This window comes from Lonchura striata, chromosome 23 (assembly GCF_046129695.1).
Source record: "Lonchura striata isolate bLonStr1 chromosome 23, bLonStr1.mat, whole genome shotgun sequence".
In the NCBI taxonomy this organism is placed as follows: domain Eukaryota; kingdom Metazoa; phylum Chordata; class Aves; order Passeriformes; family Estrildidae; genus Lonchura; species Lonchura striata.
The window spans coordinates 2,996,162-3,019,379 of NC_134625.1; the positions used below are offsets into that span (position 1 = coordinate 2,996,162).

At 40.5% G+C, this 23,218-nt stretch overlaps 1 protein-coding gene across 3 annotated transcripts in view; it reads left to right on the plus strand.

The window, feature by feature from the left end:
* PKNOX2 (PBX/knotted 1 homeobox 2) overlaps positions 1-23,218 on the plus strand; it is a 96,604-nt gene that overhangs the window by 21,780 nt on the left and 51,606 nt on the right. The gene's annotated exons all lie outside the window — the stretch shown is intronic.

Consider the following 23,218-nt stretch of genomic DNA (forward strand, 5'->3'; position numbering starts at 1 on the left):
CAATTACAGCTTCAGGCAGTGAAGCCACATTCCCCCAGTTTGCTCCTCCCCAAATTCACTTTATTTATAATTTTTGGGACCTGAGGCTGTCGGGTGTCCTTGGTTCTGAGGCCTGGCAGGATTTTGGCTGAGCAGACTGTGAAGAGCTGACTAACAATCCGTGTGGAGCTCAGAGTTATGCATTGTCATACATACACATTTTTATATATGTAATATATATATATTACATATATATATGTAATATATATGTGATTATATATGTAATTATATATATAATTATATATAATGTATATAGAATTATATATATACACATATACACATATACATATGTATATATATGTATATATATGTATATATATATCAAATGTGTATATATATATATGTATATATATATATATATGTGTGTGTGTGTGTGTGTATATATATATATATATATATATATATATATATATATATATATATATAATATATATACAGCATCAGAAAAATAGGAAAGCTCAGACCTGGGGCATGGTGTGCACGCTCTGTGCTCACTCCCTTCTCACTCCTTGCACAACTCCATCTCCCCCTTTCCTCCCACACACACTCTCACCACATTCCAACTTCCCTTTCCTCCACCAGAATTTTGGTTTTTTTGGGTAAAAAGCTCCAAAATAGCCCAATTTCCCCCCAGTTTTCCAAAGCTTTGCCCACTGTCTTCCGAGCTGGACTCAGCCTGCTGGAGCACCCAGCTCGGTGGTGGAGGCATTTCACAGCTCCTAAATATTTATGCACATGGCTTTGCACAATATTTAATAAAATCTAGTAATATTTTATACTATTCGATAGCATTTAATGTATGTGAAATAATTTTACATAATTTAAAATAATTTAATAGTATTTAATAACACATTCTTGTGGCATGAGCATCACCTGTGGCTTGTGGAAGACACCAAGGCTAAAAAAGTCACAGGGAGAATTGTAATAATCCCTTTGGGAGCAAAATAATTGGTGGCTGAGGAGAAATATGGAAAAGTAAAATAAAGTAAAATAAATTAACAAAAAAACCTATGTATTAACGAAACATTAACTCCCAACATGAGCTGACTTCCATGAGAGCTGGGAATGGGGGATGCTCTGCTAAAAAATCCCACCAGAAGGAAAAGAAAAGAAAATAAAAATGTTTTATCTTTGCTCCCATTCTGTGATAATGATCTTAACGGAGTTGGGAAGTGGCAAGGAAAAAAACGTGTGTGGTTTTTAAATGAAAATTGCCTTCACTCCAGAGGGCTGGGGCACAGATTTGGACTGTTTGACCATTTGGGGGGATATTTCATTAATTATTCAATATATTTTATTCTTTGGGGGAGTAATTTATTATTTTTGAGCTGTAGTTTGTAGCTTATTTGGGGTTTTTGTTATTTACTTAGGGCTAATTTATAGTTTACTTGGGCTATTTTATTATTTTCAGGATATTTTGTTATTTATTTGGGATTTTTTATTATTTTGGGGGTATTTTGTAACTTCTGTCAAGCAATTTATTATTTTGGGGGTATTTTGTAACTACTGTTGAGCATTGTATTATTTTGGGGGTATTTTATAGCTTCTTTTGAGCAATTTATTATTTTGGGGGTATTTTGTTACCGTTTTTGGAAGCATTTTATTTTTTCTCTATTTTATAATTTATTTGGGGCATTTTTAAATTTAAATTTTAATTTTTAAATTTATTTGGAGGTGTTTTATTACATCTTAGGATATTTTTATCATTGGAGGGGCGGGTATTTTATGAATTTGGGGGGGCATTTTATTATTTTGGTGGGTATTTTCTATTTGGGGCTTGGGATTGCTCCCAGCATTATTGGCTTTTCCCACCTTCCCCAGCAGATCTACTTGGAGTAGAACAGAAATTCTAAAGAGAAATAGGATTCCCCTTGCAGGATTTTTTTCTAGATTTGGGGAAACCCTTTGCTGTGATGGAGAGGGATCTATTCCAGCCCTTTGGAATGCTGCCAGGAGCTGGATTTTGTAGCAGATTTTGCAGAGGGGAGAGGACCTGGGGAAGATTTTTGTGTAAATCCACCTGGTCTGAGGCCTTTTTTTAGCTGCAAACACCTGGCTGAAAGTCCTTTTTGTCTATAAACACTTATTTAAAGTGTTTTTTGGTGAAAAGCCCCTGTTTGAGAGACTTTTTTAATGCAGACACCCATTGAAAGGACTGGTTTTGATTCAAACCCTCTATTTTAAGGGTGCTTTTCCCATTTTTGAGGGATTTTTTGGGGGTACAAACCCCTTTTGGACAGCCTTGAGTTCAAACCCCTCTGTGAAGGACTTTATTTCTGCAAAGCTCTGCTTTAAGGACTTTTTTCTTTTTTTTTTTTTTTTCTGAAAACTGCTAAAAGTACATTTTTGGGTTCAAGCCTCTATTTTAAGGACTTTTTGGGGTACAATTCCCTCCTTGAAGGACCTTTTTTTTTTTTCAGCAAACCTGTGCTTCGGTGGTTTTTTTGGGTGCAAAGCCCCAATTTTAAGGTTTTTTTTTCCTACAAACTGTTTTGGAGGAGCTGCTAAAGCAACATTGGGTTGGGATGAGAATGGGAACAGTGCGTGGATGCTTTTGCAGGGGACAGAGATTATTTGGTGGAAAGAAAAAGGATTTTAGCAGCAGAGAAGGAGCCCACCAAGAGCTACTTGTGTTGTGTTTTAAGTATGATTTTTTCCTCCAAATTCACATCCTTAATGCTTTCTGGTCTTAAAGGTAATGCAAATAATACAGGTTTTGCCAAAAGAATTGTATTTCCTTTCCCATCTGATGAGGAGAAATTCCTGTTATCCAATGATGCTCCTTGATGACGTCCTGTGAGCAAAAATCCATTTCACTTTGAAGCTTTTTTATTTTTTGGCTTTCATTCCAGCCTGGACCAGGTGATGGAGCATCCCTGTGGAAAGCATCTCCCATCCAACCTTTTTTTTTTTTTTGCTCCTGATAGCTGCGTACAGGTGGGGGAAATCTTTTCCCTGCTGGTTTTTGAGTAAAAAACCAAACTTTTCTCCACTTTCCCCCCACTCCTCCACGCCGAGCGCTCGCCACCCCGCTGTCTGTTTTTCCTCGCCGAGGTTCAGTTCTAATTATGTTGATTTTCTCCAGCCCACCCCCCTCCTGGCAAGCTTATTAGGGGGAATATTTTTATTTATTATCATTTCGCCCAACTCCTGCCAGCATTTCCAATTACTCTCGCCGCTTCCTTGTAATTGTCTTTCCGTAATGGCTGCGAAACAATTGCGCTAAATGAGGTGGCTCCGGCAAGATGAGGGTTTCACTTCATTAAAGGCTAATGGATTCCCAGCTCCAGCTCTGTGGGCAAAAAAAAAGGAGAAAAAAAAAATAGATTAAAAAAAGAAGAGATTTAAACAACTTCTTTTATCTTATTGGGGTAACTCGCCCCCGGTGTGCCGGGGTTTGAGTGGGATTTGGGTGCTGGGTGTTCATTGCTCAGGTGTTAAGTGGGTTTTTCCCAGAATCTTTTGGGGGATTTAATTTTTATTTTTTTTTTTGTCTAAATTGCTGCTAATTTGGAAAAAGCTTTTTTTTTTTTTTATGCTATGTATATGCTGATAAATTATATTTATTGCCGTAAATATTCTTATAGAAATGTTTGTTACATAACGTTGATATATAACCTGTAATGAGTGAATATGATACACAAATATTTATAAATTATTAAATAACTACATGGCATAATCCTATATTACAGGAGTTGATTAGGGTCTATTTACATTGATATATTTATTTACAGTGCTTGATGTATAGTGATATAGTGATTATAGAATGTATTAGATTGCTATATAGTGCTTGATATAATAAGGAATTATTATCTTGCTATATAGTATGTAGCATATGATATTTATAATAGCATTAATTAAAAATCCTGTGTATCTAGCTATATATATTCCTCAATATCATCTATTTATTGCTATAAAATATCCATTTCCAGAAATTGGCCCCACAGGCAGAGGTAGAGACAAAGCTTGTGGGGTATTTGGTTGAATTTTGGAGTCTCACTGGTATTAGTTTTGCTCCTCAAGCAGATATCATTTCAGTGTTATTTTTATTTCTAAAAACCTTTTGTTTTTGAAATTTCTCTCCTTTTTTTTCTGTCCTTCCTCCTCCTTTTCCCTTCTTTTGTGGGATGTAGATGTGCTGGGATGGACCTGGGATCCGTCATGGTACCATGTGAAATTGTGTGTCACAGCTCAGGGAAATTATTAAAAAAAAAATTAAACAAATATCAAAAATAATAAATTTATTATTATTAAATTTAATATTTAAACATATTTTTAAAAATTTTGGGGTTTTTTTTGGGATTATTTTTATTTTGAAAAGCAAATTCAAACCCCTAACCATTGGATGGTGCTCGGGGCCGAAGCATCTTGGCACGGATGTGGGAGTGAGGCTTTGTGGCAAAGGGAAATTCATGTGGTAACCCAGGGAAAACCCTTCAAAAAAGCAAAATTCACATTGAAGGGGAGCACTCAGAGCCAGAGCCACCCCCACAATCAGCAGGTGCTTGGGTGGATGTCAGAAAATTGGGAAAAGCTGGTTAGGGTGGCCAGTTTGTTCTCTGCAGGGGCACACCTGCTGCATTCCTAGAAATTGGGATTTTTGGCAGCACGGTGCGCCCCGAAATGGAGGGGAAATGCTTTAAGGTGGGGATTGCTCGTCAGAAAAAATGCTGATTTTCACCAGTGTGTGCGAGCAGAGAAAGCCAAAAACTTGAGAAAAGTTGAAAGGGTTTTTTGGGAAAGTTTGGCAAAGGAATGAAAAGCAGCATCAGAAGTGGTTAATGCTTATGGAAGCCAGATATATATAATAAATACACATTTATAGTACCTCTATGCCATTGTGTCCAGCCATGGGATCCATTATATTGGATATTATATATAAATGGATATGTTGGATACACATTGAGTTTGTTGGATATATCACATTATATCCATCTATTGGATTATGGTGGATGATTATTTTGAAATATATATATATATATATATTTAATTCACACATATACACAGCAGATATATACATATATACATATATATGTATGTGTATATATACACACACACATATATCTATATACATACACATATATATACATATATACACATATATATACACCTTGAGTATATTGAATATACATTGAACATATTTGATATATTACATTATATCCAGCCACTGGAAATATTACATGAATGCACTGCATATATTATATCCTTATAGCCACATTATTATATAAATTTAATATTGTATCCATTGGAAATATAAGGTATAACATATCCAATATGTTAATCCAATACATACATATCTTTTTTCTATATATCCTCATTCTGTCTCCTTTCCCTCCTAATATCCTCTCTATATGTATAGGATGGGTATATTAATGTTCTTTTAATGTATATATATAAATATAAATATATAATTATATGTAGTTTATATATATACAATTATATATATATAAATATATAAATAAAATGATCCAATTGTCTTTATCTTGGACGCTGCTCTTTGCATATTCATCGTGCTACAACTCCAACTCTTCTGGGTGTTAAACCACTGAAATATGGATTTTCCCACCAAACCAGGGGAGCAAATCTTGTATTATCTCAGGAAAAGCCCTTTTTTTAAATTTAAAAATGCCTCTGAACACCTCTTGACTGGCACTGCATCCTTCACTGATCCTTGGATCCCAAATTTCCTGTTGCTCTGCCTTGCACACATCCGGTGTCTCCCCCAAAAACTGCCCCTGCCACATAAGAAAAAAAAAATTAAAAAAGAAAATCATAATTTTGGACATAGGAACAAGGGTGTCTCAATGTAAATCCATTGCTTTCCTTATAGTAGTGGAAATATTGAGCCACAGATCCTTCCAGGAGCCATGGGAAATTCCCACTTGCCTCTCCCACCCAGGAGCTGCTCACCCTTACTGCCCTAAGAGATAAGAGGAGAGAAAATTCATTTAAAAACCTGCAAAATACATCTTTTTAAGCCCCTGCCTGCTCTCCAAGCCTCACTTCCAGCACTGTGTGTGTGGGTATTTTTCCTGGAGTTTTCCTGGTTGTGGATAAACACTTCCACAACCAAAATGCAACGTGTATGTAACACTAACTGAAGGCACACATCAAAATGCACTGTATTTACCAATCCCCAATCCTAAAAATCCATTTTCTACATACCTTAACAACTGTCCTTCTGCCTCGCAAGCTTTAAATTGTAAATCAAGAAATCCTATCCATATAATCCTATATAAAAGTTTCTAATGTAAACTCTTAAGATAACATTTATGCACTCTTGCCTCAAATGACAATTAAGCCACAAAAAACTAAAATTATGAATATAATTACAAGCAGATACTTATATAATATTTAATTATAAGGCTTTTTTTAGGCACCTTCTGAAGCTGTCTCAAGGCAGTGACTGCCAAACTGGGGGGAATCCTGATGGGGACACCTCAGGTTTAATTTAATTAACTGGAGCTGCCAGGTGAGGTGTAGAAAGCAGAAAATCACCTAAAATTGGGGTGGCAAAAATTTGGGTCGTGGTGGCAGCTTGGACAATGTTGGAAGCTGCGTGTTTCAGCATCTGATTTGGGGCAAAGGAAAAAAAAACGTGTGTGGTTTTTAAATGAAAGTCAGCCTTGCTCCAGAGGGCTGGGGCAGCGATTTTGACTATTTGACCATTTGAAGGGATATTTTATTAATTATTCAATATATTTTATTGTTTGGGGGAGTAATCTATTATTTTTGAGATGTAGTTTGTTGTTTATTTGGAGATTTTAGGGTTATTTTATGGTTTACTTTGGCTGTTTTCTTATTTTCAGGGTATTATTTTATTTATTTGGAATATTTTATTATTCTGGGGTTATTTTATTACTTATTTTGAGCATTCTGTTATTTTGGGAATGTAATATTTTGGGAATATTTTGTTACTTTTTGGAAGCATTTTATTTTTAATGCTATAATTTGGAAGCATTTTATTATATTTTATTCTATAATTTATTTGGGCCATTTAAAAATTTTAATTTTTAACTTTATTTGGCGGCGTTTTATTACATTTTGGGATGTTTTTATCATTGCGGGGGAGGATATTTTATGAATCTGGGGGCCTGTTTTCTTATTTTGATGGATATTTTCCATATTTTTGGGATTGCTCTCAGCGTTTCAGTGCCTGATTTGGGGCTAAATCGTGGATTTTTCGCCAAAGCGCCGCCAGCTGCTGCTGCAGAGCTCCATTAACCCAGCGCCGGGTGCCACCAGGTCTCATTTCCACCCTGTCCTTTTGGGACAGCCAGGGTGGATGTGCACCATTGCCTTCATCCTTGTTTTTTTCCACCATCCTCATCCTCATTAGATCTCACAGCTGGCTTTGGGGGTTGCTTCTCTGCAAGCTTTCAACCTGCCGCGTTTCCGGAGATTTTAAGAGCATCCGTGTCTTTGCGTGTGCCTTCGTGTCTCTGGGAATGCAAGCACCATCTTCATCATCAGAACAATTATTTGGGATTATTTCAGGGCACTATTTGGGGTTATTTAAATGGAGAGCACCATCTTCATCATCAGAATTCAGGGCGTTATTTGGGATTATTTCAGTGCAGAGCACCATATTCATCATCAGAATTCAGGACGTTATTTGGGATTATTTCAGGGCATTATTTGGGATTATTTCAGTGGAGAGCACCATCTTCACCATCAGAATTCAGGGCATTATTTGGGATTATTTCAGGGCGTTATTTGGGATTATTTCAGTGGAGAGCACCATCTTCACCATCAGAATTCAGGGCATTATTTGGGATTATTTCAGTGGAGAGCACCATCTTCATCATCAGAATTCAGGGCATTATTTGGGGTTATTTCAATGCAGAATACCATCTTCATCATCAGAATTCAGGGCATTATTTGGGATTATTTCAGGGCATTATTTGGGATTATTTCAGTGGAGAGCACCATCTTCACCATCAAAATTCAGGGCATTATTTGGGATTATTTCAGTGGAGAGCACCATCTTCATCATCAGAATTCAGGGCATTATTTGGGATTATTTCAGTGGAGAGCACAATCTTCATCATCAGAATTCAGGACGTTATTTGGGATTATTTCAGGGCATTATTTGGGGTTATTTCAGTGGAGAGCCATTGTGGTGCCAGGCTGGTGCAACCTGATGAGCCAAAAATCTTTAATTGTTGCAGGTGTGACCTTGCTGGGATGAGTGAGCAGACGGCCAGGGATGCTCACTTCCCAAAAAAACCCTAGGACAGACCTGATGCAGGGTCTCCTGACGAAGTCAGCGCTTCCCATCTTTAATTAGGCGCCCCTCATTAAGCACAAAGCTCATAGAGCTGTGGCCCAAACTTCTCCAGTGCTGGACTGTGACATTACAGCACTTAAATGTGTGGAAAAAGAGGCTGGAGGGGTTGCAGAGCATCACATCTCACCCTGTCAGAGCTGCATCCTTGTTAAAGTAATTAGAAAACCATTTTGAAATTAATTATTTTTTAGGATGCAGCATCGAGTGGGGCTTTAGCAACACTTAGGTTTTAATTTATCTTCATCCAGGGCAGAAGAATATTGTATATTTTATTGTATTGAAACCTGAGCAGAGGAATTATTTGCTGTCCAGTTTGGAAAGTGGGTGGGTGGTTAGGGACTGGGTTTTTCCTGCACTGTTGCATTGCTATGGGTTTGCAGGAAATCAACATTTTTTTGCAGCTTTCTCTTTCCTAGTGTTACTTCTGAGGCTTAAATCTAGCTCAGGCGTGCCAAGGGAGTGGTGAAAAATTTTATATTTCCAGGAAAAATCACCTATTTTTTAAAATATAAAATAATTTTAAAAAAGTAGTGAACTGAATTTCAGAGCATGAGGCTTTTAAAGAATTTTATTTTTGAAGCTGGGTAAAGACTGGATTACTCTTCATTTCAGACATTTCATTTGCCAATAGACACAGGTGTCAAAAAACCCCTCAAGCCCCAAAGAACACCCAAATCTTGAGGTTTTCTGATGAGCTCAGGAAGTAAATAGAGAGTTTTGGGAGCGTTTTGGTTGGTTTGGGGTTGCTGGAAACCTTAGTTGAAAGCTGAATATCCCTTGAAAAGGAGCATCACCACTTAACAACCAAGCCCTGTGCTGGGTGCAGAAGCTACTAGCAGTGTGTTCCGCAAGAAATTTTCGCTAAAAAGCACTTTTTGAGCAAAACACCGCTGAACTGATGTGCTTGAGCTGTGTCACGAGTTAAATGGCAGCAGCAGATGATTTTTGCAGAAAAACCACGCCATGGGTAGAAACAGCCCCTGGGCTTTGGGTTGAGCTGACTTCAGGCAGCGCCATGCACACAGCCCCAGGCTGCCCTTGGCTCTGCAGCCAGGAGCGGGCTGCACCTCTTGTCATCCAAGCTGTGCCAGAAAATGGCTCTGCTTTTCCAGCTAGTTCACTCAGGTTAATAAAAAAACTCATTGCTGCCTCGCCAGAGGGGCAGTGGAAGGGTGCAGGAGCTGTTGGCAGCCCGGGAGACATCAAGATTAGCATGTTTGAAAAAGCTGGATGAAAATGGGAGAGTTGCTGAGCTTTGCTTTAGGCCAGTGGCTTTGCTTTGGTCCTGGCTGTGGCCTTGGCTGGTTCCAGGCCAGCATCCCTGGGCTGATCCCAGCTGACATCCCTGGCTTGGGATTTTAACTGCCACAGAATCCAGAAATGGTTTGGGTTGGAAGGGACCTTAAAGCTCATCCAGTTCCACCTCCCTGCCATGGGCAGGGACACCTCCCACTGTCCCAGGCTGCTCCAAGCCCTGTCCAGCCTGGCCTCTGGTTGTTTTTCCAGTCAGTGCACACTGCCACTTCTCAAATATGATTCATACTGCCTCGACCACTTTCTTTGCCGTTTTCCTCAGGAAATGCATCCAGTGGGTGCATCTTACCAGGTTCCATGGATTTATGAACCTTCAGGTTGCATAATGGATGCATTGAATGTTCTTGGATATTCTTGAACCTGATCTGCAGGTGTGGTCTTAGCTTTGGCTCTTGTGGGCATCCTCCTTTTGTATTTAGCTGGAAGTTTTAATTTGATAGGAGCCAGCATCCATGGATTGATTCTTGTATTCTTGAGCTAATCCTACCCAACATCCTTTTTTGGTTCTTTTACCCCATCCATGGCTTGATACCATTCCCACACTTTGATTTCAAACATCTCATCAGCATCTTCAGTTTAAATTAACACAATTTCCAGGTTATAAATGTAAATATATATATATATATACATAAATGGACATTTTTTCCTGCCCACTCCCAATTTTTGCAGCAGTTTTTCGTGGAGGAGCATCCTGGTGAGAGAAGGGTAGCAGTTCTGCAGCTGGTGTTAATGGAGGGGCCACGGTGGTCATGCATGCAGTGAGACCTGACAAGGTCGAGCCAAGGGTTTGTTTTTCTTAAAAAAAAATGAGCACAAAATGACCAACAAATTGTGTTTTACCGAGCCGAACAAGAAGTCAGGATGAGCATCCCCAGTCCCACATCATCCCTGCCATTTTCATCTCTTGATTGAAAATTCAAGCCAAACTTTGCAGAAAGATTTTTTTCCTGGCTTTTTGGGGATGCCAGCACCTCTCTGCTCCCGCATCCGTGCAAAGCTGCGGCAGCCGCTTGCATACTCGGGCTGTAAAGATAATTAAGTTGCATTTCTGTGTGTTGTTTACTGTTCCTCTGATCCAACTGTTCCCCCGAGACTCCAGCTCGGGGCTCGTTTTTGTTTTGCAAACCTCCTCGCGAGTGTGCCCTTCACTCTGCTTCGGGAGCGATTTTAATTTTACTATTATTAAACCATCCCAGACGTTGCCTTATTATGTGCCTCGGAGCTGAAATTCCTGGAGGAGGGGGGGAACCCCACTCACATCTGGGCTTGTTCTGCAGATGTTTGCTCTGCTCTAGGAAGGAGCAGACATTAAAGCCTGACGTTGGAGTGATTTTGCCCTGGGATGGGTTTGCACAGGTCGGCGCGGGATGGAAACGGCTTTGGCACAAAGAGGAACCCCAAAACTTAATTCATCCTAGGCGGCAGATGGGTGTGAAAAGATCTTGTCTTGGCTTCTTCAGAAAGAAATTAATAATTTTTTTCCTCCTGAAAAAAATAATTTCAAAGAAGAACAATAATTAAAAATTAATTAAATAAGTAGAAAGAATAGGAAGGACCTGCACTGCTCACCTGGGGAGCCAAAACCTGAAATTTTGGCACGGCTTCATGACCAGATCTTATTTTGGCACTTTTTAAACTCAGAAGTGGGATCCCAGGAGTGCAGTCAGGGCCTGCACAGGGGTGCAGCAGGGATGCATTTTGCCGTGTGGCTGTTGGTGTGTTGGCACCGGCTCCGCGTGCATTTCCAGATCTGCACGCGTGTTTGCACGTGCGTGTCCCGTGCGTGGTTGCAGTAGCCTGTGCGTGTTCCTCGCGCGTCGTTGCATTCCTGCGCGTGCTGCCAGGTGCATGGTGCAGCTCACAGATGTGCATTGGCCCCCCAGGCTGGGCCTGCACGTGTGTGTGCCCACTTCCACGCGCGTTCCCAGGTGCACACTTGCACGCCGCGCACACCTCCCGCTTTGCCCCGTGCCCTTGCACATTTGCAGTGCAATATATTTGCATATATGCAAACGCACACAGGCGCATAAATCTGCATAGCAAAGCATCCGTTTTTGCCCACCAAGACCCGGGGAAGCAGAGCTGTGTCCGCACCCGTGGCCATTCCCACATCCAGCTCTCCTGATTTACACACCCTCAATAACTTTCTTCCCATTATCCCTAACCCATAGACTCTGGGAAGTTTAATTTCTTCTCTCTAGTAATCACCATTAAATAGAAATTGTCTTTTTCTGTGTAAACACGTCATTAGCGAAGCTGCTTTCTGCAGGGTCCAGATTTCATTTTTATTAAAATGAAACATTTTTTCGGCTCCTCACTGTGTCCGGAGATGAAGAGGATAATTTTAACCCGTTGGGTTGGCCACAGATAATTGCACCAGCGTTTGATTGGGGCGATTAGGGAAATATCTTCTTTTCATGCAGAATTTGCATTTTTCCCTCTTCCTTCTCTGGAGCAGAATTGTGCTTTCCTACCCAGCCAGTTTTAATGATTGTTATCAATCCTAATAAATAGCTTTTCATCTTCCCTTTATTGACTTCTTTTTTAGCTGGGATGGGCTGAAAACCAAGTCCAGGTTAAAACTTGAGGTGGGGAAAGGCACAGAATTTCAGCTTCTTTTTGTGAGGTTGATGCTCAATAAGGGAATTTTTGTTTTGTTTTGTTTTTTTGGCACTGAAAGCCTCCCTGAAATGATGCAATGGGTTTTGCAGGGGGAGAGAGGTGGGTTCAGTGCCAGGGGTTGCAAACATCTGTCAGCATCTTCCCTTGCCAGGTGTGCAAGGGCCACATCCCCCCCAAATCCGTGCTCTGCCGTGATTTTCCAGTGGTCCCAGGTCCAGCAGGTACCTCTGGGAAAAGACCTTTTCCCCACTAAATACCCAAAAAATCCTGAAGCTCACACGTATATAAATCCACCTATTGGATACATCTCACATCAGACAGAAATAATATATGGGAGTGATAGATAATATGCATTAGAATAATACATAATATATGTTATTCCCATCACATCATGGATATATAACCATGTGAGGAAATAATAGAGACTAAATAATTCATTGTTCCCATATTTTATACTAAGTGCCATATGACACAAAATAGATTAATAGAATCTATAACTGGAATGTAACTAATACATCTTACTCCAATATATTTTGTAATATGTATGGCATATAACATATATAACATATATATAACATATATAACATATATGTTATATATATAATATATATAACATATATATAACATCATATAACATTTATAACATGAAATGCTAGAAAACATCTGAACTTCTATAAATGTAATATATAACATAAAGCATATATAATGTGGTATGTGATATAAAATATATAAGATATATAGTGGCATTAGGTGATGTGGTGGCCTCCCCCCTCTCCCTCTGCCACAATCATACCTTGAATTTCTGCCTAATTTGGGATAAAAAATCCCAGATTAATTCTGAATCTACACATATATACCATACACAATCCATTCACTCCTTTTGCCTTTGAAAATCAAGTTTACCCTTCCGGCTCTACCTGGAAAATCAAGATTTTCACACATGTGGGTGAAACAGATTCCCCCAAATCCCCTTTGAGCACCCTCCAAAGGCAGATTCCCTGCCGGGACGGGGGTCCAGCCTCTCCCCCTGCCCTGGCTGCTGCTGTTTCCCGTATTTATTTAAAATCCCAGCCCCAGGAGCGTGGCCAGCGCGGCCGCTCCGATGGTGTTTGCACAAGCCCACTGGGGGCCAGCGAGGGATTGTGGGGCGATGGGAAAGCTGCTCTTTTTCCCAAACTGCACCAACCAGCTTGCCTTTTGCTTGCTTTTTTATTTTTTTGTGCCTTTCCTTGCTCTGCCCCCACACCTTTCCCTCGCTTTTTTTTTTGTTTTGTTTTGCTTTCCCTCCGCTTTTTCTTGCTTTTCGTTCCTTTTTGCTTTTTCATACTTTTTTTTTAATGTGTTTTTTTTTTTTTTTTTTAATGTGGAGGCATGCAAGGAGCCAGGCCTCTTCTTCCAGCTAGGAATTCGAGGTGAAAAACCCCCTTTTTGGGCCCACAGGCTTGTTTTTCCCCCAGTTTTGGGAGTTTGGGGGGATATTGCTGCCAAAGGAGAGCGTCACCTGGGTAAGTAAATTCCCGCGGTTGCTTCTCCACCCGATGGAGTGTCCCACTACCATCCAAACGCCCCAAAAACTGGATTTTTCTCAAAATGCAGCAGGATGGTTGGCTTGGTCCTCTAGAGGAATGAAATTATGCAGCGTCCCCGCTGTTTTGGGAGCAAAAACAGTGGGAATTGTTCTTGGTGACAACACCAGGGTGCCAGCGTTGCCTGTGTCACCTGAAGTTCTGCAGCTGGGACCGGGGGGAGTCCAGAGCATCAGCCTGAATTGTGTTTGAAGGAAACTTAACCCTTGTTAGACTGATTGAGCTTGAGCTGATTCAGCTCTGCCAAAGCTCCAAACGCTTGGGACCGTGTTGGAAAAACACCCAGCAAACCCACAGCACCCCGTGGAAATCCTGCCAGCCCTCAGCACTCTCTGATGCTGGTGTAAAATAATTTTATTGTTGTTGCCAACTAATTAGTTGCAGTAACTCTGTGTATTTCTGGTACTGGGAGGGGATTCCCTCTTCTATTTTTCCTTTAGAAACTCAAGTTTAATGGTTGGAATCTTCCTTTGTGATGTCCCCTTCTCACTCATGATCCTTTTATTATCACTCAGCTTTGCCAGCTGACTGTTCCCTGGGCTGGTGGTCTCAAATTAACTCCTTATTAATGAGTAAAACATTATTTACTTTCCTTTGAGTGTGGCTTTTCCCTGTTTGGTCTGGGCAATTTTCCTCAAGACCAACTCTAAAAGTTGCATTAAACCTTTTTGAAGCTCTTGCTGCCACTGAACAGGGAATTCTCTGCCTGAGCATCATTAGCTCTGAGGCCTGATTATTATTATTATTATTTAATATTTCTTAACAGATTGCAGTATATTTTGAGCAAATAAAATTAATCTCAGAAGCTTTTTTTTATTAAAAAAAGATGCAGAAATGAATTTTGTATCTCTTAGCCCTGGATTATCAACTTCTTGCCCTGATTCCAGGAATTATTCATGGGACAGATTCCAAGGCTGGATGGTGAGAGGTGATTCCACAAGCTGGGACTAATCCTTGTTTTTAATTTAAAAGTCACCTAGATTATTGAATTAGAGAATAATGTATCTTATTAAATTATAAAATTGTTATTAAATTAGAAAATAATTTATATTTTAAAATTAACTCTGTATTTAAATTTTAAAATTTTTCAATCTATTCCTGGCTTGGAGATGCATCCAGCTGTGGGAAAATATCAGTAAGGATGTGAAACCCTGGCAGAGGTCTTGAAATTTTGGTTTTTTTGCTCCAAAACCCTCAAACCCACCAAAACACAGATGCGAAAATAGGGATTTAAGGATCAAAATTAGTGTAAGGTTTAATTCTGGTATTTTCAAACTCCAGAGTTTATGTTCCCATGGCAACCGGTATTTTTATCCTCTTGGTTCAGCGCTTGTGAGATGGATCTGTTGGGAAATATTTTCCCTCTGGGACCCATGAAGATGTTGGGGTTGGGTCAGAAGAAAAACAGAAATAATTCCCTACCAGCCAATAGGAAGAATATGCAGGAATTTGGAGGTTGTCCCTCTCTCAACAAGCCAGAAAAAGACAATTTTGGGGATGCTTCAACCCAACAGTCAATGGGTCCTTTTGCCACTCTCCAAAATACACCAAAAAACCAAAACTTCTGTTGGAAAAAATCTAATTTTTAATTCTCTGTATCGTTGTTAGAGTCTCTGCTTTGGGATGAGCTTTATGGGCTGAATTGGAACTCCAGAAATTGATAAAAGTGAGGGAAAAGATCCCAAATTTTAAATGCAGTAACATTATCTAGACCCAAAAGAGTCTTTTTCTCTGGAAAATTTTTTATATTGAGCTGCTTTTGCTCAGTCAAATCTCATAACCACTTATTACCTGACATTGTTTACTGGCTTGGTTCGTGTTATAACAACTTCTCAAGGTTTTCAGATTTGTTATGCATTGTAATTTTATTTTTTTTATCCCGCTGGAGATGAACTACTTGGTGGAATTCCTCAAAAAACAGTAAAAATGGAAAAAAATTGAGATTTTGTGACTTTTCCATAAATGGACTTGTTGGTAGAAATCGATACCTGTGGATTGTGTTGGCAAGATGAGATGGAACAGGAGAGAGAAATGCAGATTTCAAGGAAAGGGCCTTAAAACTGGATTTTGCTCCTAAACCCCCAAATGAGGGGAATTACACTGAAAAAACAATTCCAGGAATTTAGACAAGATCTAGATTGGGCCAAGGTTACATCCCTCTTCCCTTCATATTCAAATCATTGATATCAATTAATTTTTAATACTATTTTTTTCCTATGATCAGGGTGTTTCTAGCATCAACTGGCTCCTAACCGTGGGTGAAAACACCGAATTAAGGAAAAATTACAGATTATTGTGCCGTGTTTTTTCTCTTGCCTGACTCAAACAATGCTGTTGGCATAGAAACAGCCTTTTGTGGAAAGGTCATCTGTGAGGAGGGTGGTTGAGGTGTAATTCAAGGAGATTACAGGGGATTAGGCTACACTTATATATATATTTTTTATAGAGATAGGCTGTGTGCATATCCTACTCTCCATATATATTCATGGACACCTGCATAGCTACATATATACATTTATATATATTAATTTTTTTTTAAAGGAAATGTGATAAGGGAGCAATATCCAGGAAGCTTTGCTAAATTAAAAAGTCGACGATGAAGGGGGTGGCTTTTTTTTTCTCTATTTCTTATTTTCTCTATGTGTTTTTTTCCCCCCCATTTTTCCCCCTCTCCCTGCCACATGTGGTGGGGCGATAGCAGAACCCAGTGCTGCTCCTCTGTGTTTTTCTCTTGGCTTTAATTAAACCTCAGGCAGAGCTGGAAAAATGTGGCGAGACGAGATAATTGCGCTTATTCCCCGCGCGGGGCTGTAGCCTGGGCTCAGGAAGAAAAAGAGAAAAATAGAAATTTGGAGGAGATGTAAAGGTGATGGAGGGTGGCTGAGCTGCGCCCTCAAGGATGATGGAGCTGTGAGCTTTGGAACGAGAAACTTGGCTGATAAAAACTACCAAAACTACCAGTTTTCATCCCATTTTCCAGCTCTGTATGTTTACACCCTGCCTCTGGAACCAGAAAAACATGCAAAATTCTATTTTTAAAATTTATTTTTTTACTGTCACTGCCCCACATTGCTTGTCTTCTATTTGCTTTCTTTTCCTATTTTTTTTCCATTTGGTTTTTTGGTAATGCATGGGCAAGGCAGGAATTTAAAAGGTTAGATCACTGGATAATTGCATTTACATTGGATAAAACCCCCACACCCTGTGCACGTGTTCCCTGCAGCCTGCATAAGTGTAGTAAAAAAGTAAAAATCTTCCAGTTCCATTTCCTCCCTAGTTTCCCCAAACTGGTGTCATCAGTGCAAAATACAGGGAAACCCCCCCCCAAAATTCAAATCCCCCCCAAATTCTCCTTTTTTAGAGGAGAACCATCATTTTTTGAGGCGGTTTTCCCCACGATTAAGGAAAATCAGTGCTTTGGAAATGGTTCTGTGTGGTAGAAGGAGTTTCCTGCACCCTGGAAACAATTGGCAAAAAAGGGCTCAGAGAGGCTACAATATCAAAAATCTCTTTCTTTTCTCTTGCCATCAGGCTATAACAGACCGTGGTAGCAACTATTTGGCTCAGGTTTCTTTTTGGTGATTACAGCTTGTCAGAAAATATTGTTTGCATCCTAGAGGAAATACTGTATTTTAACTTTGTTTTCATTCCAAGAAGTCAAAATATTGATTTATATATATGTATATTTTTTAAATTTTTTTTTTCCTTTCCATGGTAAAATTCCAAAAGCGTTTTCTGTTTGGACACATGGAAGCAAAAAACTATCGGCACCGTCTGCAGACGTGAAATGTTTTGACATTTTAAAATGTTAGTTTCCAATTGACATTTCAGCATAAAATAGCATTAAAATGGCACCGAGTGAAGCTGTTGATTCAAACCAAAAATTAAATTTCATTGAGGCATTTCAAAACTGAATGTTTTTCTCCATTCTGAGCTAGCACTTTGGGAAAAGGAGCATTTATTGCTGAAGAAATAGAATATTTCTCCCCAGTTTTTGGTATTAAATAGTCCTGACCCACTTGGCTGTAGGGTGGTGGTCATTGCACTGGACCACCTGCAGCTGCCCACTTGGGTAGGGATGAGACAGCAAAGAGGGGATTTTTCCATCTAAATGCAGTTTTGTATAAATCACCATGTATTCCTTAGCCAAAAAAAAAAAAAAAAATCCCCAAATAATTCACATCAACTGAAAAGAAAAACCAAAAACCCAAACTTGCATTTATTCCCACATTGGTTGGTGGCAAATGACACTGGAGGTGGGATTTGACTATTCAGCAGGGAGCAGCTGTGTAGGAGATCAGCCAATAATATCCCATCAGAGAGCTGAAAAGCTGCAGCAACACTCAAAATCACTTTTATTTCTCTCAGTCCTTGCAGCTCCCATTTCATGGGAAACCAGTGGGGGCAAACTTGGAGTAGTGTGTCTGGTATGGTGAGTGGACTGTGTGGCTTCAGTAGCTCCTAATTTATCAATTATCTCAGTTTCTTGTTTGATTTCAGTTATTTGTTTGGCAGGTCATGACTTTGAGCAGTTTTGGACATCTTGGAGGATCCTTGAGGAAAGCAGCCCTTGGGGAGGGGAAGGCAGGGAAGGATTTGCAAGGTGTGGTGATTCTGGTGTTTCCCCTTGTTCTGGTTTGAAAAGCAAAACTAATGAGAGTCTTTAAGTCAGAAGTACAATTTATTAGGAAAAGGGAACAAAGAACTAAATATATATAATAGCACAGAAGAAGAACCACTGACAGAGTTAGAGATACAGCCTGACACTCGCTGGCTGGGGCGGTGGTAGCAGATCTGGTTCTGTCCAAGCAGTGGTTTTGTAGACTGATGTGGTTTCCCTCTGGAGGTCCAGTGCAGAGAAGGTCTCAGCTGTTCCTTTTGGAAGAGGGGCTCTCCTTGCTGTCTGTACAACCCTGCTTATATCCTTGATGGCATCTTTGGCTCCTCCCTCTGGGCGGAGCATCTCACAATAGAACTGTGATCTTACCAGCCATGTGGCTGAAAGAACAGGTCCTCCTGGAGGGACTCATCTCTGAGTCACGAGATAAGGAAAAAAAAAAGGAATTGCAGCTCGAGGTGGTAATGGATTACACCCCAATATTATAACCTAGGACACCCCTGATGCTGATGGAAAGGTTGGAGGAAGGTGCTCTCCTTTCACTCCTCTGTCTTGGAAGTGGTGGGGAAGTCTTCTAGTGAGGGTTTTGCTTGGAGAAGCAGCATTTCTGAAAGCCCAAAAGGTGATGGCCTGCAGCTGGGGAAGGTGGAAGAAGGTGTTGCTCCATCTCATGGTTCTTGTTCATCACCCCAACAAAGGAAAACAAACGCCTCCTGTTTTTGGGTTTGGGTCCTGGCTGGTGCCAGTCAGCCCCTCGAGTGGAAATCCTGGTTTTTCTTCCCTGAGACGTTTTTACCCTCTGACATTTTCTCACAGACTGCTCCTCCTGGAATAGACCTCGCAGTCTCTTTCCACAAGTTAGAACTAAGAAATATTTAATAAAGAGACGATTTAAGCTTTGGGAAAAATTCCATATGAAAAATTGCCATTTCCACTGGGTCACACAATGGCTCTTTAGAAAGATCTCAAGTTTGACCAGAATTGATGGCCAAGGCTACAACTGCAGAGTGTGCTTTCCACCCAAATTGCCAAACGAGGTTATAATTAGTCTCTGGAGATTTCTTTCAATATCTGAAATCACTTAATAGTAGCATTTGATTTTTATGGCAGCCTTTAGGCAGTTGGCTTGAGTCCTGCTTCTACACAACGTAGTCATCAGTGCAGGGCTGGGTCTTCTCTGTAGGATCAACAGTTTGCTCCTTGCCTTTGTAGTCATGGGCTCAGGGCTGGGTCACTGAAGGGTTAATTGATGTGTTACCTGCTGCTGTTGTAGTCATCAATAGAGAGCTGGGTCTGCTCTGAAGGCTCAATGTTGCTCGTTGATGTTGTTTAATAACAGCTCAAAATGTGTCAGTAAAGGCTTCATAGCCACAGTTTCTGGGGGAAGTAGAGCATCTAGTTTCAAATTCTTTCCACAATTTGCCCTTTTCTTGCTTGGAATTTGACTAAAAATAAGGAAATTCTCAAATTGCATTGGGAAGAAAGTATTACAAAATGATGGTCCAGGAATCTCTTAATGGTGAATTCTTGGGCAGGAACGTTATGGCTTCCATTTGTTTTCTTTCAGAAATAATCAATATGAATTAGTGTGTCAGTGCTGTGGGTTGACACCACACCTGATGTCCCACATCCATGCTTGCTCTTCAACTGCCAGCTTTCATTTTGGTGGGAAAAATCCCCAAAACCTTCATCTTTCCATGAGAAACCTCTGATTGTCTGGAGCTGCGTTTTTAATGGAAGACCTCTGATTTTATGAATTAGTGTGTCAGTGCTGTGGGTTGACACCACACCTGATATCCCACAGAGTAAATGCCACATCCATGCTTGCTCTTCAACTGCCAGCTTTCATTTTGGTGAGAAAAATCCCCAAAACCTGCATCTTTCCGTGAGAAACTCCTGATTGTCTGGAGCTGCATTTTTAATGGAAGACCTCTGATTTTTTCGATGTGCACTGAGCATGGACATTGGCAGTAACAACTTGTACCAAGGGGTACTGATCACATGCAGCTCAAATCCATCACAGCCTTACTGCAGGCTATTAATACTTTATTAACTCCATTTAAACTCTGCCTTAATGCTCCTGGTGTGACAAGTGGCTCTGTGTAGAAATTATTAAGAAAAGACAGTTTTAATTGAATTATGGAGTGGTGCTGGGACATGTATGCAACCCACACTGAGCCCTGTGTAACCACATTTCTGCAAATATTCTGTGCACATTTTCATGCAATATAATATTGGATCTGGGGGGATATGCTCCCAAACTATCACTGGAAAAGAAGTGAGGTTGTTTCCAGCTGAACCTACCCAAGGCCTGAGGTTTTGCATGAGCAACCAAAAGAGAACTGAATTTTTCAGGGGTGAATATTTGAAGCCAAATGTCTTAGAGTAACTCTGGTCAGGGGAAGGCCCTGAGTTTTAGAAATCGATTCCCATCACAGGAAGAGATTTTTTTTTGGCCTGTTCCTACCTGTGGGGAAACTCAAAGTTTGAGGAAGGGCGTGTACAGATGGTGAAAAATGTTTCACTGCTGGAAGATTTATGCCTCAGAGATGTGAACTTACATTTGCTTTATTGCTGCTCCCCTCATTTAAACTCAAGCACTCCCTTCCTGCCCAAAGACAGAAAAATACTTCTAAAATTAATTTTCTACTCCTTTTTTCACTTTGCTCTGATGTTTTTTTTTTTTTGTCTCTCGTTGGTCCCCACATATGGAGAGTCAAGGCAGGACATTAATATTGATGCTGACCTCAGTTATTAGGAGCTGCATTTCCGAGTGTGCTGGCAGCATATAAATACTGTTACCGGGTAATTAGTGAGCCTCAAGCTGAGGTTGGATTGAGCAGGGCTCTGTGTCCTACTTCTGGGATTGGGCTTGGTTTTTTGGGTTTTTTTTTGTACTGGGCTGTTGGGGTTTTGCCCCAAGAAAAATCCAGAAATGTTGGAAATGGAAATCCCAACTCAGAAGCACTTGGATGCTCAATGAAAGAGAAAGAAACAAAACAGAGAGGAAAAAAATGGAAGAAAAAAATCTCTTCCAAGGCTTTTCCTTTTTTGAAAACCTCATGTATTTGAAATACAAAATAATAATTATTGAGTTTCCTATTTATTTGCTTTTTTTTCTTTTCTTTACTCCTCTGGTGCTATAAAATTTTGGAAAAGCTTCAGTGTTGCCAAAGGGCAAATGCAGCCAGGATTCTCTGGTTGGATGCACCTGAAAAATGGATACTCCTTGCATTCTTCTCTCTCCAGCCCTTTCTGGATACGGAAAATCCTTTTATTTTATTGTCTCCTCCATTCACTTCTCCCCAGTAAATACAAGAAGGGTTTACCCATCCAGACAGAGATGGGGAGACACCCCCAGGGTCACCAGATCCTTCCCTTTACCCCATAGTGCGGCTTTGATTGAAACTCCATGTGAATAATTTAGGGGTGCTTTGCATCTTTTATACCTCTGAACTTCCACTAAAAGGGGTTTTGAGTTGCTGCTGCTGGCGAAATAGCGTCTGAAGGTGAACAACCCCTGAATTTTGCATGAGCTAAAAGGGCTGTGAATGGGGAGTTGGGCTTTGCCTCTGAAGTCAGGTAGGTTTGATGCATGAATTTCATGAATTAGCCCAGGAGGAAAGCAGTGGCTCCCTGCTTTGGGGGGTGAATCACTGCAGCTCACTGGGCACAGGGGATCACTGCAGGTTTTGGCATCGCTGCACCTCACTGCACTCAGGGTTGCAACCCTAACTTCTTGCTCTGTGTTACTGTCTTCCCTTTTCTTTTTCAATTGCAGCTCAATTGGCAGATTTCCTTCTGCATGGAGATGTTTTGGGTCAAATCATCCCATTTTCACACCTCCTCATTGGCTGAGGCGTTTAATAGTTTTTTCTAGGAGGAGGTGCAGCCTCGTTAGTGGCTCGACAGCGGGAGCATTCCTGTACCCCCCTGCTTCTGGGGGCTCACAGAGCACTTTAATGAAAGAGGGGAGGTTTAGATATCAGAAGAAATTGTTCCCTGTGAGGGTGGTGAGGCCCTGGCACAGAGCACCAGGCTGCCCCATCCCTGGAAGTGTCCAAGGCCAGGCTGGATGGAGCTTGGAGCACCCTGGGAGAGTGGAAGGGGTCTTTGGCAGTCACAGGAAATTGGAAGAACCTTGAAGGTCCCTTCCATCCCAAACTATTCTGGGATTCTCTGATTCTCTCACTTCTCCTTTCAGGGCTGACTGGCTCCCAGGGCTGTGTGAGCAACAACATGTGGGCTTGACAGGGTGCCTGTGTCAAGCTGCTGGAAAAGATTTTAAATTCCCGAATAATTTCTTTTCCGCAAAACAAATGAATCTTCAGAAGGGCCTTTCCTCACAGTTGCTAAGCCATTTAATTTATCTGAGTCATTTACAATTTGTGATGGGTCTGTTAATAGGCTGATGTGGGGATCAACAGCACTTAGACGTGGGGGTTGTTTTCTTTCTTTTTTTTTTCTTTTTTTTTTTTTTTTTGCCTTTTGGGTTTTAATTTCTTGCTGGATTTGCCCCCAGAGGCACAAAGCTGTGTTTGGAAAACGTCAGCTCTGTCTCCCCAGCCCCTTTGTCATGCCGGTGCGGCTCGGGCTGAAAGCACAAACCGCAGCCCACCCATGGGGACGTGCTGCCCTGCTACTACTTAACTGCTTCAAAGTACCTGTCTGTGATATGAAACATGCCATAAAATGAATATATTCCAGATGTCCCAGCAAATTTCCCCTCAGCTCCACAATCCACCTGAA